This window comes from Amblyomma maculatum, chromosome 5 (assembly GCF_055883805.1).
Source record: "Amblyomma maculatum isolate TAMU_Amacu chromosome 5, ASM5588380v1, whole genome shotgun sequence".
In the NCBI taxonomy this organism is placed as follows: domain Eukaryota; kingdom Metazoa; phylum Arthropoda; class Arachnida; order Ixodida; family Ixodidae; genus Amblyomma; species Amblyomma maculatum.
In genome coordinates this window covers 111,067,297-111,085,615 of record NC_139348.1, presented here as the reverse complement: position 1 = coordinate 111,085,615, position 18,319 = coordinate 111,067,297, and positions in this window count along the sequence as shown.

Genomic DNA, 18,319 nt, shown 5'->3' with positions numbered 1-18,319 from the left:
GCTGTAGAGTCCATCTGATGCCGCAGAAATTAAAGGCTCTCTTCGTAAACTTGCACTTCCCGGCTTGAACTCCGAGCCCCGTCATGGACAGGTGTCTGAGGACTTCGACTAACGTTCTGTCATGTTCCTCAATAGACTCGCTGGCGATCAGGATGTCGTCTGAATATGCGGCGACTTGTGGCATTCCGACCAACTCCGTATCCATGGTTGTTTGGAAAGCTCCGCGGGCCACGGACACACCGAATGGCAACCGACAAACTTTGTACAGTTCCTGAACAATGTTAATTGGGAGCAACTCCGCTGTCGCGCCATCGACCAAGAGCTGCTGATAGGCCTGTGTCAGATCCTGCTTGAAGAAAAAAACTTCCCCTTTCCAAACCTAGCAAAAAAGGTTCTTTGCTTGCTTGTTGTAAGTGAGTACACATTACTTTGACGGCCTGGTACACAGGGCTTCCATAATCCCCGCCTATTCTGAGGGAGCCGTTATTTTCGGCACCACGATGATTGGCGTTGCGCAGTCAGAATATTGTGTGGGTTTCAGAATTCCCAGTTCCATCAAAAGATTTAGCTATGTCATGACTTCATCCGTCATGGCAAACGAAATGCTACTACATTTCAGAAACCTCGCTTGGGCGAAATTCCTGCAGTTCGATATGCGTGCGTGGGAGGACAGCTCCTGAAAACGTCTTACTAAAAACATCTGGAACCCTTTCCAGAATTATTTGTGGTCTCACATAGACGCTATGAAGACCCGTTAAGCTGATTTCCAACGGCTGGAACCAATCCCGGCCCAGCAAAGTGTTTCTCTCATTCTTCACTACAGGAGAGCGGCAACTCAAATTCTCTGCCTTTGAACTTCTCAGGCACGGACGCTTTTCCCGCCACGTCGACACCTCTTTGTCCAGGTCGAGAGTTGCGTGCTACAATATTCCAGCTTGATACGTTTGGCCACTTGCAGCTTTTGAAATTTTTTCACTTATAATCAACCTGGCAGCTTCAGAATCTACTTCCATAGGCACAATGTTCATTGTACATTGATCAGGGTCCATTTGCTTCTTTTTTGTGTAAAGATATAATAGGTGGTGCTTTTTAGGTGACATTTTAGTAGCAAGAAAGTCACTGCTTGGCTATAATTGGAACACGAACTTCATAACTGCGACGTCATACGAAGGAATACATATCTCCTTTGGAAAACACAAACGTTTCAAAATACGTGAAGCATCTGTCCTAAAAGGGCTGGTATTTTCGAATTGTAGATATATTCCCCTTCAGTGCGTTTTGCCGAAGGCACAACGCTGGCTGAGCAAAGAGATGACAGAAGCCTGCAAATATCAGCTATAACAACGGCTTTAGGTAAACATGGTCGCGTTTTCTTTTCCCAGGGAGAGAGAGAGAGAGAGAGAGAGAACATGTCCTGAAAGAAGGGGCGCAAGTGTGTACACATTGCCTGGCCAATATGTCTCTTGAAGGAAAGCTTTAATCAACCTGAGGGCGTACTGTATCTTTTCTTTTTATACTTAGCTTTCTTTTTAAGCGTGCCATTATTAAACGGAAGTTTGTTCAGAGTTGCGCAAACACGTGGAACATAAAATTGGGCTTCCAAAACTGAGTATAGTTGTTTTCGTAGGTTTTACAATCTTCTGCTACCCTGGCTTTATTCTACAAAGGTTCTTATTTTAGGCCGAGGGGCTGCGAAAGTTATGAAGAAATGTATTATCAACATGGCCTAACCCACATTATAGTGCTCTAAAATATTGGGCAGTGTGACGACCGGCGCCGGAGAGCGGGCCTCTTTTGCGATGACAGGAACCGACTCCCGCGAGAGGGCGCGACGTGGAACAGGGGTGCCACGTTCGCCGCTCGGCGCGTAGTGGCCGCGGAGATAGCGGGGGTACAGAGGAGGGGCGTGGTTCTCTTTGGAGCTATTTTGACACGCTACGCAAATGATGCGATATTTAATAAAGGGGCTACTTATTACAAGTGCTTAAACTCATCCCTGCTATTCCATCACGTTAATCTGGAGACGCCGTGCTCGCTTGGGCAGTCCTACGGAGCAGCGCGCGATGTTTGAATCGCTATTTCAAACTCTTTCAACATTTCTTCCTGCGGACAGCTATAAATCGTCCAGAGGAGCTTGTACTTAATGATTTCAACGAAGCGTGGTGTTTTGCATTCGTTCTTCCAGTAAGGGAATAAAGGCTACTGCCGAGGAGCGCTATTACCACGCGGAGAAAAACAGTATACATGCGAATCAAAGCTTGTGCTTCGTAAGGTCTCTTAGGAACAGCTTATTTTTTACGAACCTTATTTACGAACACCTGCTTACATTTTGCAGCTTGTGCTTATTAATACATAACAACGTTTATCTTAAATCGTCAGTAATCTGTAATATATCTCTTTAATAGGTGTTCTTTATGTGCCCTAATCACCGCTAATAGAAGTTACAAATACAGTGTGCCAGCAAAACACATTTACTTATTACCGTTCTAACATAAAGCACTGCGGTATTTAGCGGCAAAAAAAAAAGGAACATATACACGACTCAAGCATTTATTCTCTGTTCGTAATTAACAAATACATATATCGCGGACATCTGTTTACGTGCCTCTGACCAAAGGGTGAACCAGCTGTTTAGATTTAAAAAATGTCAGGTACAGCTAGGGCAATACTTCAGATAAAATATGAAAAATTAAACCTGTCACATATGTATACGAGGGAATACGTTCATAGTGGCACTTGAGAGCGGACGCTTTGCTGGTATCAAATGTACAGAGCAAAAAAAAATCCCTTATAATTGCGCGTCGTATTGGCAGATATGATAAAGTTCTTGGCGCGCACCGCAAGAAAACGAAAAATGCGAAAACGGTGACGGGCACCAAATGCACATGCAATTATTATAAGGCCGAATTGAGATGCGGACACTAATGCGTGTTCATTCTTCGAGTGTGTGGTATGGAAATGTGAATAATCGACTGGATATATACTCGCCAACTACTGCTTGCCGGACTATAATCGGGCTACTTGCCGCGGGTACTCTTTGCAGAACTAATCAGGCTATAATTGTTAACAAGGTTGATATTACGCGTGGAATACTTCCAAGGGAATTCAATTATTTTCCCTTTGAGAACTCTTGTCGTGGTTCGCTTACTTCACAAAGAGCGAAGCCGCAAAAACACATGAGATTTCATTACTTCAAGTGTGAGCTTTCTGGTGCTCTAAGTAGGTAAAATTTTTGAACCTCCACATTTTAGATGAAGGTTGCAAAATCTGAAGTGCAAAGGCGTCCAAAAGGATCGTACACCCGAGCCAAAGTTTTGGGTAAATTGCGACTATAGCTTGGAGCCTATGGCGCAGTTTTTGTTCGTGGCGAAAAATCGTACCGGCCTCACAACCTCTCTTTCGCTGAAGGATTATGTAGCGGAAGCGAATTAGGCGTACACTATAGCCTCTGCGTCCTCTATTTTTCATAGGTCTTTCTTTTTCAAAGCTATTCTTTTTTTCATTTTATATGTGCGCCAAAACAGGACTAGAGAGATCTTCTGGGGTCAATGACTTACATATTACCGGTTGCTTGAGCAAGCAGAACAAAAACTACCCAGAATGAAAACATTTTCTGGAACAATTAAGTCATTGTAAAACTATAATGCATTGAGATTAAATTTCTTAAGTATAGCGCGCATCTCTGGGTACTTATAAAGCTACCCGTTACAACGATGTTCCAACTTATGGAACAGAAATAAATGGTTTGTTCTTATATTAGTGTACAGTTTTACAAAATTGTTGACTTAAATTTCGACGCCTATATGTACGCGTTCGATTGCAGCCTCTTTGTGCACTGCTTTCTTCTTAATTCCCAGGCCTCCATTTGGTTCTTAAACTCGATTGTTTCCCCGCTTTTTTAATGCCTGTCATATTTCTCAATTTTTCTTCGTCTTTAGCTGTCTGCTTTCTTCTCCGTCGTGCGTTTGCCGTGCCACACGAAAATTCCAAACCTTTCATCTTAAAGCAGCGCGAAAACAGAGGATTAAAAGGAACAGGAGACGACACAAGCGCCCAGTTTTCTATACTTCCAAACCTTTGTTCACATTCGCGGTCGCTCTTTTCACGGCGCTGCGGGCCTCCTTTCTCCCTCCCTTGTAGGCGACACGTTTCTTTTCTTTTTTTCTCTGCAACCTTTACTTCCCACTTCTTCCACCTTTCCTGACCCACTGTGTTTAGTTATTTAGTAGCCGTTTACCTGATGTAGTGTCGTTCGTTCGTAGTGTAGTCTCTACCTCTATGCGGGATAGTCCATATTTAATTTATTCGAACTGAATGCCACATTTTCTTGTGGATTCAGGTGACTTACTGTAGTCGGCATAGTATGCGCGTGAAATAACGGAATATATAATTTTTGACTGTTTTGATAATGGGGTTACTGTGGCCAGCTTTAGTCAGCGCTTGAACGCACATGTTGCATGTATGACTTCTTCATACATCCTGTCTCCGCACTGCCCTCTTTTCAAAACGAGCGCATTTCTGGACGTCAATTAGGTGCTTCAGGAATGCTAAAGCAAGCTGTACGGCGAGTGAAGCGCGGTGCACGTGGTGTGCGAGTCTGAATTTGTACGCCCTCTCCAAGCTGTTTTCTTCAGAGCCCAGCTCCTGTCATGTTGCTTCCTCGAGGTGTTGCCGACGGCCAAAAAGGACAATAAATTAGGTGATTGCTAACGGTACTGAGCCCCATTAACCGGCATATTTATAAAATCTTGTCGCGAACAGCTCGAGACGACGCACAAGCAAACAAGAACGTACAATGCGCGCGCTATCCACCCTGCTGCACAGCGCGCTTACGCGGACTCCCGGACGGCTGTCACACCAGTTGCTGGTGGCGCCCTCAGCGCTGCGGCGCCTCCGTCATCGCAAAAGCGGCCCCCCGCTCCCATGCATTTCGCGGCGCGGTCGACACAGAGCACTATACCCACATTCAGAACAAGAACCCACATTCAGAACAGGGTATAGTGCTTCTAGAGTACTATACCCACATTCAGAACAAGATATGGCCATTTTCTGTTTGTTTTGTTTGATCGCTTGTTTCGTTTGTTGTTCTGTTTGACGAGCTGGGCTCAGGCTATGAAAAGGTAACGGGATGTACGCACTTCCTAAAATCAGATCGGTCCAAGTGGCCACCGGTACCAGGATGGCTATTTACAGCGTAAGCACCACATACTTTCTGCGAAGCAAATTGCGGTCGAATAGCGCACAATCCAAGTACAAGAGCGACTATCAAAGAACCGCCAGCTTGTAGTCAAGAATGCGTCACTGCTCTGGTGTGTTTTCAAGTATTTAAAATGCTTTCATTATCTCTCATTCACTACTCTTTTTTGCTGGTGACAGTAGGGTTAGGACAATGGCAAGCTGGGCTCCATTCGTTTCATAGATCTCTTCTACTATATCCTTCATGCAGTCGTTTAAGCTTTCTGAGTGGAACAGCACGAGGAAATATATTGTGTTAGATGAAAAGTAACCATAGTTATCATAAGCTCACTATCAACTATTTAGTTACATTCTTTTAAATGCATTTCATACATGATGCCATCTCAGGCGTTTGAGCCATAACTTTAGATTGATATAACGCTTGTGCGGTGCTCTTCAGATCCCCATGTAAATAAAGGCTTTATCATCTATTGGAGCACTCGGTTGAAGCAGCGCACTGGCTTTTGATCTCACCACAAAGAAAGCTCATCAAATATCTAGAGGATTGGTAATTATGACATCATACCGGAGGTAAGCTAAGATATCAATATCACAGAATTACCTCTCAATAGCACATACAGGTGAAGTGCAAAGTAGCTGCATGCATTGCATCTTAGGATCCATACTTTTCAGCCCTAATACAAACTAAATAAATGAGGCAATGAATCAAGCTCCGTCAATGAAGATGCACAAATTTATTTGAATTATTTTATGCAAAACGTTTTAACGTACACACGTTAAGACAATCGCAAACGGGGATTAAAACAAATTACACACAAAGTAGAGTGACTAGCATTGCCCTTTGGAACGCCTCTTTAAGACGACGCTTGTAGTATCAAGGGTTTTCGCCGGTCTTATTATTACCCTTATAAAATGTTTTACCCACGTATAACATTTTGTTACGGTTTTTGTCTGCTGCTGTGAGCATGTTGAGGTATTGGCCGCAAAAAATTCATTTCTCCCTGCAGTTCATTGTAATATTCTCGATGCTGCCAGTGAGATACGTTCTAGATTTGTGCGTAGCTCCGTACTGTCCTCATCAAGTTCCAACTCTTCCTGGGTTGCATCCTTATTCTACCGACCGCAATCATTATCAGCTGTCAGTGGTTGTTCTTGCCGCAGTATAAGCGCCTACGTTGGGTACAAAACATCTTCGAGCCTTCGGCGATTACCCTTCGCGAGCCTTGAGACATCAATCACCACCTTTTGAAATACGAAATAACCTGTTCTTCCGCCTCAATTCTCATTATTTTTTGTATTTATTGCCTTGTCTTGACACATTGCATTTTACGAGAACAAAATCAACAAAAAAAAAAAAACACAAATGCTATTTACATACGCTATGTACATCTGACACACTAAAATTCACGCATTCACAACAAAGGAGAGTTGAGTTTTGAGTGGCTCTCAAGGCTTATTTCTCATTATGATGGACGAAAAAAGCTTCTCGTCATTCCCCGATACCTACGGTCCTACATTAACTCCTATTTCTACGCTGTCATTGAGTGCGGTCACGAGGGTCTTTTCGATACGTATATGTGCCTCCGCGTCCGAACCTACTGGGGTGGCATGTATGTAAAACTTTGTTTTGAAGTACGTGTGGTCGTGCTCCGACTTCCAAATTCGCAAGATAAACACTCGCTACTTTTTTCCGAGTTGCAGCCGCTACCTTGCTCCCTCGTTCTTTCGAACGCGTTGGCATTGATTTATACGACGCAATCCCGTACTCTGCATCTGGAAAACGATGCGTTATTGTTGCCATCCATTACCTGAAGCGGTATGATGAAACAGCCACACTTCCTTCTGTGACCGTCAAGGATGTGGCATCCTTTATTCTGGGGCGGTTCAACCTTATACACAGCGCGCCTCACCAGCTGCCCATCGATCACAGCCGCACATTTTTCTTTGACGATGTTAAAGATTAGCACCGAGAGTGCAACGTAATTCATTTGACTTGTGCTGCTTACCACCCTCAGAAGAAAGGCCAAACTAAACGCCTTAACCACACTCTGGATGTCATTCTGGCTACGTAATTCGGTCCACATCAGAAAAACTGGGCAATTAGCGCACAATACTGCCACGCAAGCTACTACACGTTTTTTTGTTCTTTCGTTCTTGTTTATGATCGCCATAGCTCCGTTCCCCTAAATATTATTCTTCTCTACCACATGACCCATCCGAATGCACCGTTGCTTCAGTAGCTGCCAAGAACGCCAAACATTACTGCCAGATTTCTCAATTCCTCACGAGAGATAATCTAATTCTACAAAAAGCCCGCAGGTAAGGCCCACCTGTCTATACTTTTCACTTATTTCTCTCGTTTGGCTATATATTCCTCCCAGTACATCGGGCTTCTCAAGGAAAGTTATCACCAAATATCAGTCCCTAGCCTGTCTTGAAACGGACATATCAAGTGAATTACCTTGCTGAACCCCTCACGCCGTCAAGGAGTCACCTTCGCCGCGGCCGCGAGACTATGAATCTTCAACTCATCAAGACCTACTATGATTCAGCAGTCTTTCCAGTTCCTTAACTACCCCGTGTGGCTCCTATTCTGACCGGAGTACATTTTAAAGAAGAAGACTTCAGGATGGCTATGAAACAGCTGACTAATGGAAAGGTCCAACGGGTAAGAAGCACCAATCTCTGTTATCGTCATAACTAACAATATCCCTTTTTGTCGCGGAAAAGTAATGTTTCTTGTTTGTATAGAAGTTTAACGTATTGTACCGCGTCGACATATTGGAATATTTCTCTTCGGAAGACATTTTTATTCCGTTGGGCGAAATTAAATGTTCAGACAAAAATGTTACGCAAGCAATTTCGTTTTAAATGTAATAAAATTGGTCGATGATTATAAAAATCGGTTACAGTAGGTAGAAACAGGAGATAAAAATAAAAGAAAATTGCAGAGATGCAGAATATCTGCCTCAGCTCACCAGTCATCGTGAAATGATACACAGCACCGCACTGCTCTGCTACCTCGCTGGGCAGTGTTACGGGCGCGACCTGCATTCAACACTAGAGCCAGGTATGCAGGAACCCGAAAGCCTTTCCAGTAACCCGCCGTCCTGAGGAGAAAAGTTTAGCGGCGAGAAGGGGACACCGCCGCCGACATTGATGTTGAGAAAGCAGTTGGTTCTTGAGAAAGGAGGCCGGTTGTCCTGTTGGTCTTCAACTGCATTGCGAAACACCAACCACGTTCTTATATGTGTAAATTGAGTTGAACCTTCCTTCCTAGGCACAAGAATGAAGGGCATATCCTCTTGTGCCAGATGCTGACGCCTTACCCTTCTCACGAGGATGATATGCTCTACACACGTTCCTGCTCATGTATAACTGGTGAGAGGTCACTGCTCTCTCTAAATCTGGGATGAAAAACAGGAACGCCTGCAGCTCAGTCTGTGACTCGCTGCCGGGTAGTCAGAATATTCCTTAGTGAAGAAAGGTGATGGGGGGGGGGGGGGGGGGGGCAGCATACTTAACAAAAGGCAGCGACTCAAACTCGAAACTTAGTGAGCTGCAAAAGAAACTTTCGTTCATATCGGGTCATAAGCAGAAAGAGGAAAAAATAAAAAAAGCAAATTTTAAACAATTGGAAACTATAAAATAAATAACATCAACCAAGGTGCCTTGTCCCAACATTATGCCCTCCCATTTTTCGAGGGCAAGAAAAAGGCGCGATCTGTAGTGTGCCAAACGGTGGACAGGTGGCACCTCAGCATGTCAACTAAACAGCTGACTAATGAAAGGTTACAATGGGTAAGAACAATCATGTTGATTTTCGTCAACTATACTTGAAACAAGTTTCTTGGCAGTAATCCATCCGCCGCATTGGCTTTTGTCTCTTTGATCTTGGAACGCTTCGGCGCTTGGTGAGGTTCCCGGTAACAGGCTAGTCTGACGTTCTGTATATCGATGGTATCGGCAATTAGTCTGCAAGATTACGATATCAATCATTATAGAAAAGTGTTTTTCGCTACGTCATGCCGTCTTTTTTTTATTCTACCTGCTGGATTCGTCCGACAATACGCTCGTAGATCTCTGCCGCACTCGCACTGATTGCGTACGTGTATGGCGTATTCACATAGATTAAACGAAGAAGCGGAGCGGTTGAAACATTATGAAGTAATCGGTGTTCACTGCGCTATTCGAGAATATCTTTGAAAATAAAGACGGTGTTTTTTTTTTTTTTTTGCATCATAGCGTGAGGGTTAAAGGTAAAATATCCGGAGCCAGAAAAACCTGAAGTTTTGCATGGGAGCAGTAAAGACTATGCTTTAAGTATGCTTGTTTCGAGATGACACAGTACTGCTTGTACAGTGCACTTGTCTTGAAGAGTCTGCCATCTATTCGATGTTCACGCAAATTGAGGGACTACTACCTCTTTTAATTTCCGCAAAGAATGTTTACCTTCATTGATCGATACTGCTTAGTTGATGATAGTTGTAAAACGTGTGTGGTGCTAAAGCGAACCGGTGATGTTGTCACCTTTTTCCGGAGCAAAGACAGAAATACTTTGACCAGGCAGGCTGTATAATACACCTCCGCGGGAATCTTCTTTGAGATCCCGGGGTTGGAAGGCAAATTTTTGGTGGAACAGAAGGAATAAATTGTCCAGACAGAGACATAGAATTTGTTTTGGGATGGTGCTGTGCCAGACGCGGGATAGACAAGAATCCAGAGCACCCTTGAGAACTGGCGCTCACGCCCTCGCTTTAGAGGGGTTTCAGCTGTCACGCCTTCATTCCTTTCGTCTCAGTGGTTTCCCCAGGCGATCCTCTTAAACCTTAAGAGGCACGTCTCCAAGCTGCTAATTGAAAAATCTTCACTGTACGTCTGATTTCTAACGCTCTACACAAGCCGACAGATGTCTTTCGTTCGCATGACTATTAATTGCTAACGCTCTGAAATTAGAATGCTACGAGGTTACCTGTTCTTGCAAACAGCACTTATTACTCATTTACCTCTTTTCAGACGGCAGCCACGAAAGTTTTATGTAGTGTAAGCACTTTTTCACTTTACAGATAGATAACTCCGGTAGCGTTTTTACGGAAAAGGGGGAATCAATAAGCCTTGAGTCGAGGTTTCCGGAAAAAAAGTAACTCCAATTTCCAAGTGCGCGGCCTAAAATTCGAAATGCCCAGTTCTGGTGAGGACAGACGAACACCTAGGGCAGATCGCTGTGTCTGCCTACAGTAGAGCAGGTCATACACGCTTCGACACTTGCGAATAATGTGTTGAGAAAGAGGGTAGAAAAACTTTACGTTTACTTGCTAATTTTCCCCGTCCAGGGGCGTGCGCCGATAGCCGAGGAGCCCGTAGTACCACGCTGACACTATATGTCGCCATTACTTTAATCGGATTCGCGCTTTAGTTCTTTCTTGAGATATTTGAGACGGCGAACATATATAAGCTTCCATTTTACACAGATATTTCTGGTTCTACGCAAACTTCAATTACGTTACGGAACAAATAACATCCACAGTGCTAATGTTTGCGTACTGCCAGTAAAATACAAGGGATTATTCGCCACTGGAACCCTCTTTTCCAGATGAAGTCAGCGGACGTAATGATGAAAGGTATATAACGTCGAAAGTTTACTTTTATGGTAATTAAAACAGCATAAGTACCTCCGTATTGCTCCATTAGCACTTACGCAAAACGTTGATTGTACTAATATACTTAGGAAGTTTGGTCCAACAAAAGAAAATTAAGCTTTCCGTCTGGCTATTGCGTAAAGAAAATGAAATCTATACGCCCTAAGCCGAACCTACCTGTTCTTCTATTTGCTTTTGCTTTGCTATTGATAGTGCTTTGCTTTGCGAACCTATTTGCGCTTTGCTTTTCTATTTGTGCTCTTAAGAAAAACGTCGGACTGAACTTCAAGCTTTGCATAATAAACTCAGGGAGGGCCAGCACTTTATTGTGCGGTATAACTGTGTCTCCAATTTTGATAGCGAATGTCGTGCCGCTAACACTTGTCTACATGAGATTCTTCAGATGAACTTCGAGTAAATGTGCTCGTTTATATTCCGAAAATTAAACGTATGTATCTGTTCCAGCTCTCTCTCTCTCTGAGTCAGAAAATCTTCAAGAAGAATCCAGGTTATCGAGGTCTGCGGGAGCTGCGCAATTTAAGCTCCACAGCAAAGTTTTCTGCTTGTATATTGGCTGGTTCTCTGAACATTCACGCTGCTTATGCCTCAGGATTTGCCGAAGTGGGTGCCAAGCAAATAAACTTGTAGGTAGTAAAAATGTGTCAGCAAGTTGGCACACAATGAAAACGGCATGGTAGCTCTTCCAATATATTCAACCAGGAACCAATTTGTGTCGAAAGTGGTAATAGAGGTGCCTTGCTTTGATAAGATACAATTTTTTCACCTGACTTCACTGCGGAGTGAATACAACAGCTATTGCAGACAGTCTCTCATTGTGCTTAAATATTGTCCCTTCCGCCTCAGGCTACGCCTAAACGACTCGTACATTTTTGCGGAATAAAACGACAGTCTCGTTACTGTCGTACAGGCAAGAAAATATACCAGATAAACCGGATAGCCTCATCTACAATGCAAGGCTCGAATATATACTCATTTTTATTTTTGACCAACATTGGTGTGGAAACGTTTTCAAGTACCACGCTAGTAATAGAAAACCGCCAAGCTGTCGCGCCTACCTATGATGAATGGCTGCAAGAGTCAATGGAAACCATTCACCGACCAGGCTTTGAATCCCAGCGTAGAAGGCTTCCACACAAAAGTGACTGTATTCAGTGAAGCCTTCGAAGAGGAAGAAACGTGCGCAAACACGAGGTCGTATTTTTCGGCACAATACTCTTCATTCTTTTCAGTGGAGAGAAGCCGTACAGATTCTTGTCATGCGCGATAAAAGTAGTGAAGCAGACTACTAATCTAAAGCAGTAGCGCTACAACTGAAAACGCAAGAAAGCCGCAGTATATTGTGGCCAGCCGCTGATTTGGAGCTTCTTTCCTCTTTCTCGCTTAGAAAGCATCCTGTTCGACAAGAACTGACTTATTGCGGAATGTTCTGTGTTCATAGAATCCGGCACGCAAAAGTATCTAGTGCTGTACTTACAAACAGGGCATCGCTCATTCGGAATAAATATTTCTGGGCCAGGCAGTACGAGGCAGAGTTGTACCTTTAGTGCGAATGCATTATTTCACAACATCCAACTAGGCCTTCAGGATATGCCACACAGATGCTATGTTTTCGTTTGCCTGTATACCAATTATGAATAAATTTTTACGATGGTATGTAAAAAATAACCAGCGATGATGGAAATTAATAGTGAATGCTAATAAAATATAATAAATGACAACTAGTGAATAACAATACCAAAATAAAAACTAAAAATAAGTAAACGTAAATGAAAGAAATCTTGTTGCGCGCCACAGTTGCCTGCTAGACTACCGCGCAATTGTTACGGCTCCTTCGACACCACCAAAATGGGGAGTGAGCCGGGTCCTTCTACTGACTCGGGCGAAGAAGCGCGCGGTATCCAAGCGGGCTCAGTTGGTCGGAGAGAGAAGACGCCGTAAACGTGAGCGCGTGGTCTGATGTGTGTGTATCCTAGAGCGTAACGAAATCTAAACTTAGAGAAAAAACAAAAACAAATTCCGACTTACAGCTAAACCGAATTAAACTGTGCTTTCTCACGTCTAACTTTGTGTAAACTGAGTTGAAGTCCTGGTGATTTTTATTAGTACTGCTAATCTGCTTGATGTTTACGTCGATACAATATATCCTGTTATAAGTTATCCTATAACCATTATATCAAAATTTCAAGACCAGAGGATAGAAATTACTTTGTAGGGGTGGTATTGTCCACGAAGGCTGAAGGCAAAGAAATAACATATTGAAAAATATTACATTTATGCAAGAAAACATTTGGCACAAACTCGTGCGGAGGGTTAAGTAGCAATGATGATTTGAATATGAATCGTCGAGACCAATAAACCACGAAACAGACTATAGTTTACTTAAAGAACTGGTTTTAGTGCATAAAACAAATATCTGCCAGGCGTTTGTATCCTCTTTGACCAAATAAAGATGGTGATCAAATATCCTGTGGCCTGCTCGTGTTAAAAATTATGATACAGGAACCACACATTAGTTGGGAGTTTTTCTAGAGTTCTATTTTGAATGAAACAGACAAGTATCATAAGCGCCATTTTACCTGTCTAAATTAAAACCTACGTTACGACCACCCAGGAGGCATCACCGGAACGATTTCTAAATACGGAGATAGGTGAAAAAATACAAAGCGATGTAAATGATCATCACTGCAACCATCATCATCGTTTCCTGGCACATAAAGGAATAGTTGGTCCTCATTATACGCAAAGCGGCGGCGCAATACAACACCGCCCACGCATTAACCATTGATGCTATTCAAGAACCCCAGGCCAGTACGACCTCGAATGAATTGTGGTGTAAAGAAATGAAATGAATATTGGAAGCTTAATAGTGGCCTGGCGTTTAAAAAAAAAGAAAATTCTATGACATAAACTTCGCCTCCGAGTCTCATGTTCTCAGACATAGCTATTAATGAGGGTGTTAGTGTAAACCCTTCCATAGTGTTATGTCACGCTCGGTGGCTCCAAGCATGAACTTAACAAAGTTTCACGACAATAAGGCTTGTAAGTATATATAAAAGGTGCACTACACCATTTTCCTACCTTTAGTGCTTTTGTACCGAAAGAAAATATTATGTTCGGAGTGAACAGGCAGTTGCAAAATATTGGAGAGTGCCCATACACGCGCGTATCTGGTGGTGGACATAGACGCAGAGAGAAAAATGGAAGAGTACATTTATTCACCGTTTTTAAGGCTGTGACGTGGAAGCTTTTTATTTCTTCCACGGCCTCGCTTGCCAATCCTGGCTTGCGTTCATGCACAATGCAGCTCATATATTCATTTTTCTTTGAATACTTGCTTGACTTACATCGTGCTATACTTTTCAACACGCAGTTGTAATCTCCCACGTTAAGGCTACACCACAGCTATAAAGGAACGTATAACCGAGCCGTACAAACGCTCCCGCGGTGGCAGTAGCACCACATGTGACTCGCAATGAAACACAAAATACGGTTTGTTTCCCGTCCTTCTTCATTCTAAAACGACATGCCCAAGTAAGGTGTTGCTTATCACGTGACATTACAGATACCGACGGCGAATTCTCGCCTGGCAACGTTAGCTGCCAGCTAGCACCTGCGTCGCCCATGCTTGAAGTTTTATCATGAAAAAGCCGATGCTATAGTTTTCAGAATGAGGCCTTAACCTTATTGCGTTAAATTGCAACAAGTATAAATGCACAGCATTCAATTATTGCATTAGCTGCTGCCCCTTCATTAAGAAATACAAGAGAAATGAAAACAATGACGCCAGGACATGATTCCTTCTATCTCTGAACTACGTTGTACATCGTACTCACACGACAGTACAATGAAGTGGAGGTTTGCTAAAGTTTTCTTCATTTTTAATATTGCTAGATGCACCGTAAAAAAGGTGCAACTTTGGGATTGTCAGTGAAGAGACCAGTGTTTGGGTAAATTGTTTCAACCAAACATAGGCTATGCAATATCTTGCTTAGCTTGATGTTAAAAAAAAAATCCTTTTGTTTTAACATATCAGTTCAATTGAGACAGTCATATAGTACTGCCAGATACACTTCTCAAATGGGTAATGCAAATTCGTCTGACATTCCGTTTCCTAGAAAACCATGCATTGAAAATTTGTCCTGCGCTCCACCGAATATTTGGAGCTATCACAGTAAACTGATGTTGATAGTTTAGTTGAAAGCACAGAAACGTGCAAGGCACTAAAGCTTGTCTTCAAATGACAGTCAAAAGATTGACTTTACTTTCATGAAAACATCGAAGTGTGACCAAACATACATCCGAGCAAAAGTGTATAGGAGTGAGGCTAAAGCGAAAGCAAGGCTTTATCCAAAATGGAAAAAAGTTGTACAAAATGTTTGTCCACGCCTTCACAAGCTTGAGTATATGAAATTTGAGCATTGCATATTGTTCTTCGTAATCAGCTTTCCAGCTGTCGCACTGCGCTAATTGCAAAAGTTCGGAAGTGGCGCCACTCGCCCGAAAAACAAATGTTTACAAATGCGAAAATTAGGCATCGATTAGTGTAGATGCATTTATCAATAGGGCTTCACTGACATCGCAGCACCCTGGTTAAAACATAAAACCCCTCATTTCGGGATACAGGGAGAGAGAAAGGACTATAGCTTTCTATCTCGCGAACGTCTATATTACTAAACTGCTTGCAAAATTACACCTGGCCTGTAAGGAAGAAGCATGACCCGCCTCCACTTCGTTCTCTTGGTCAGCGTTGCTGCTCGGCGTGTCGTGTGACAGCTGCATTCTCGTGGGAAGCTAGAATGAAGTAAACGATGAATACTAATCTTTGCACGCGCGTTTCACGCGTTTTTATTATTTTGTTTTGCAGGAGCATTTGCGTTTTTGCAGTTTGAAAGGAATTTGGCGAACGGCTCATGTTTTCTCATTCCCCGCTTCCAATATTCCGGGAACTCAATTCCTTGACGTTCTCCTCAAAATTTGCATCTTTTTTTTTTAATATATGAGTATCCTGGCTTAACCAACTTTTTGATGAACGCCATAAAAAAGTTTTCATGTTCATATGCAAAGCAAAATTCTAATTGCCCTCTATATAACTGGTGGTGTTTACAAATATTGTAACAAGGCCTTTATTACATCCACCTCTGCCAGACCTTGCCATTTTACATCTATGTTAACGTATTGAAGCATGTGCATATACTGATTCATAAAGGAAAAATTAAGAGGACGTTGGTTTTGAGTATCTTAAGAGTAGATATGATCATACCTTTACCACCTCCTTTTCATTTCGTAAACGTAGAAAATATTGAAGTTATAAAAAGTCCTAACATACGAAACGAGACTGGTCCAATAAATTATTGTACTTGCAGAATCAGGTTTCTGCGACATTATCACCTTCAAAGTAGTCATCTTCATCATTCACACACTTGTGCATTCGGGGCTGCCACTGCTGGTAACAGTTCTGGAACGAGAAATAGATACCAAGCACATTGCAATGCCTTGCGCTCGTGTACATTACAGAGACATATGGCACTTTAGGCACGTGGCTGCAACCCTTCATAGCGAGGCGACAGCAAGCTTGACCTTTTGTGGGAATTCATTCATCTCTGTCGCACCTCTGTAGGGAGTCGACACCCTCAGGGTCTCATCACTCTAAGAGCCCAGCCCATCGCTGACAAAAGGTCGCTCAGGTGGCAGACATGCTGTGTCTCCAACGGCGCTTTGTTCCCAAGGGTCTTGTCTTTACTTTTTTTATGTTATCCATGACCCCGTGCACTACTTACGCCCTTGTTTCGAAATCAGAGTGGCTGCTCTTTCCAAACTGTCGGATGGGCGTTGCTGTCGCACCTCCTGACCCTTGCAGCGCCAGCAAGTCGGCGGATTCTTTAGCGTATTCAAGGCTGCTCAGCAGCGCATCTGTTTGGCACGCAAAAAGCTCGTGGTGATATGGAAAATGAATTTGCCAGCCTCTTTCGCGGTAAATGCATAGCCCAAGCAAACCTTGCCCGTGTGCATTTCTTTTCGCCAGGAGACCCCAGGCAACAGGATGATGGCTTCAGGAGCTACCTTTTGTGCAAGAGCAGGCCGTGTATTTTATTTTTCCACAGGCACACGTACCGTATATGGCAGACGATTTTCCGAAGTCTGCGCAAAGGTTCATGGTCGAAGCGGCTGCTACCATTATTTTCGATTCCAACGATGTCCCCTTGTGTCATTAAAGAGTGTACAATCTCGGCTCTCACATCGCATATCTACAAGCTGCAATTACATTTCCTCGTAGCAAAATTAGCACACGGTGCATATATATATATATATATATATATATATATATATATATATATATATATATATATATATATATAGATATATATATATATATATACCGGGTGTCCCAGCAAACTTGAACCAAGGGTTACAAAATAATATATTTGAGGTAGGTCAGTGAAACCAATTGCATACAACTGCCAGCCTCTTTGCGCACTACAGGCAATTTTTTGTTTGGCAATTACTTAATTAGCTAATTATGTTAATTTCTCTAATTTATTAAATATCGACTTTAGACCAAAGATGTGAATTGGACAGTTGTAAAGCACCTTCAGAAACCCTCATTCCATTAATTGCTATAAAGAAAGTCTCACGTGTATCTTTTTTTTCCGGGCTCAGAAGAAAGCCCGCGAAAAACAAATAATACCACGTGACTAGCGCATTTGTGCGCCGTGATTGTGGTGCTCTCAGTCGTGGTTTGAGCGAACGAAATCAGCTGCGGCCGTGACCCGATGGTCCCGTTGCAGCGGCAGGCAGAAATGTTGGCGATGGTTCGAGCGATCTCGAGCTCGCCCGTCGCCACCGCGATTTTGGCCAGGCCTGCGCACCGCAGCAGCCTACATCACAACAGGCGGATGGCGATAAACAACCGGCAAATGAAGGTGCAGCGCTAATTTTAGTCGAGTCACGTGATGTCATCTCGCCCCTTTACCCAAGCCTGTATGCGCAGATTCAGTGGCTGATACCTTATCGCTCATCCGTTTGTCGTGACGTTCGCTGATGGGAGAGAAGCAGGCCTTGTTAGATTCTCCGTGGTGTCGGCTCGCCGCTGCTTGCACCGTCACGTGGGCCGGCTGTCTGACGCGGGCGAAGAAGCCATCGCAGGCATATCGGCCTGCCGCTTTAACGGGGCCAAGAAGACACGGCCGCAGCTAATTTCGTTCGCTCAAACCACGACTGAGAGCACCACAATCGCGGCGCACAAAGGCACTAGTCACGTGGTATTATTTGTATTTCGCGGGCTTTCTTCTGAGCCCGGAAAAAAAGATACACGTGAGACTTTCTTTATCGCAATTAATGAAATGGGTGTTTCTGAAGGTGCTCTACAACTTTCCAATTCACATTTATGGTCTAAGATGAATATTTCATAAATTAGAAAAATTAACATAATTAGCTAATTAAGTAATTGCAAAACAAAAAATTTC